This window comes from Gadus chalcogrammus, chromosome 16 (genome assembly GCF_026213295.1).
Source record: "Gadus chalcogrammus isolate NIFS_2021 chromosome 16, NIFS_Gcha_1.0, whole genome shotgun sequence".
Taxonomy (NCBI): Eukaryota; Metazoa; Chordata; class Actinopteri; order Gadiformes; family Gadidae; genus Gadus; species Gadus chalcogrammus.
In genome coordinates this window covers 23,150,121-23,152,039 of record NC_079427.1, presented here as the reverse complement: position 1 = coordinate 23,152,039, position 1,919 = coordinate 23,150,121, and the positions used below count along the sequence as shown (strand labels likewise).

General features: G+C 47.1%; 1 pseudogene; it reads left to right on the top strand.

Annotated features, from left to right (window-relative positions):
* The first annotated feature begins 215 nt into the window (after nucleotides 1–215).
* Nucleotides 216–1,196, top strand: LOC130405667 (trace amine-associated receptor 1-like; annotated as a pseudogene).
* Nucleotides 1,197–1,919: the final 723 nt, after the last annotated feature.

Below are 1,919 nucleotides of genomic sequence, written 5' to 3'. Positions count from 1 at the left end.
CATGTATGTTTTGCCTCAGGTCCTTTGCATATGGGTGCTTCCCCCTCAACCCCCTTCCCCCGAGCTATGTATTACATCATTGATGAAATAATGTCTATCAGGTAGCGGAAACAATGACCCTCATAACAAAAACCATGTGCCTCCCCCACACTTCTCTTCAACTGCCTTTCTATCAATTGCTTACTCCCCCCCTCCCTCACCTCCCTCCCAGGTCGATGGAGCCGGAGTTCTGCTACGGGAATGGCTCGTGTGTGAGGACGGTCTACCCTGTTGCTGTCCGCATCAACCTCTACTTTGGCCTTGGGTCTGCGGTGGTCCTCACATTGCTGGGAAACCTCTTTGTGATCGTGGCCATCGCTCACTTCAAGCAACTCCACACGCCCACCAACTATCTGACCCTTTCCCTGGCTGTAACCGACCTCCTTCTGGCGGTGATGGTCATGTTCCCCTTCATGATTTTTTCCATTGAAACCTGCTGGTACTTCGGGGAGATGTTTTGCAAGCTCCACAACAGCTCCTCCGTCCTGCTGTGTACTGCTTCTATATTGAACCTGTCCTTTATATCCATCGACCGCTATTATGCTGTGTGCCAGCCTCTGCTCTATCCCCGTAGGATAACGGTTAACACAGCAGTCATCATGATCCTGGTCACATGGTGTGTCTCGTCTTTTGCCGGCTTTGGGATGATCTTCCTCGAGCTGAATATATTAGGAATTGAAGAGTTCTACTATAACAATGTGGCGTGTGAAGGAGGATGCTTTTTGATTCAGAGTGGGGTTTCCAGCACTGTGTCATCAATTCTATCTTTCTACATCCCCGGGGTCATCATGCTGGGCATCTACCTGAAGATGTACATGGTGGCCCAGAGACAAGTGCGCACCATAGGCCTACAGAACACCAGCTCATCAAAGGTGAAGTACCAGAGGAAAGCCACCAAAACGCTGGCCTTCATCATGGGCATATTTCTGTCCTTCTGGACGCCATTTTTCATCCTAAACATCATCAACCCCTTCATCGGATACTCCATTCCGCCCGCCTTGTTCGACTCATTCGGGTGACTGGGATATTTTAATTCCACCATCAACCCGTTCGTGTATGCCATCTTCTACAGTTGGTTCAGGAAGGCGTTTCAAATAATTGTATCTGGTCGCATCTTTCGGTCTGACATGTCGGACACAAAACTGTCTGACACATAACAGTGATTTCATGTTAAAGTTTCCGAGAAGATGTCGGGCCATAAAACGAAGGCTTAGATACTGATGGATGGAAATTTAATCATAAATGTTTTTCCCATTATATCAGTTCATGCATAATTCAAAATATACAATTTTTCGTCTTTGAAAAAAATAATATCATTAAATATTGATATTTATTGTGGTATTATTTATCCTGGTGGAAATCTGACTGTGAAAGACACGACCACAAGGCCCTTTTTCTGCTTTGTTTCTGCTCTGTATCTGATGTAAACTGCACAATGGGTTGAGATATCGTTAGTTACGTATTGTAACTCTAGATTATTTGAGTATCCACCTTATTCCGCCACGTCCCTTTTTAAGGGTTAGGGGCCATGGCCTCCCTTAGGGATAGGGTGAGAAGCTCAGCCATCCGTGAGGAACTCGGATTAGAGCCGCTGCTCCTTTACTTAGAAAGGAGTCAGCTGAGGTGGTTCGGGCATCTGGTAAGGATGCCCACTGGGCGCCTAGGTTGCTGGCTCTAGTTTTTTTACCTGCCGCTGTCATTGCTACTGGTGGTGCCAGTGCAGAAAATGTATTCAAATGCCGACAGAGGACGAATGTTTTTGCTGCAGGGAGTGGGACTTTGCAAGAGCTTGAGCTGGACAATAGTTTTCAGGATATCGAAGTGTCTGGGCATAGCGCCCCCCGAGACAGGGCAATCTGCATTACGGAGCACCAGGACTT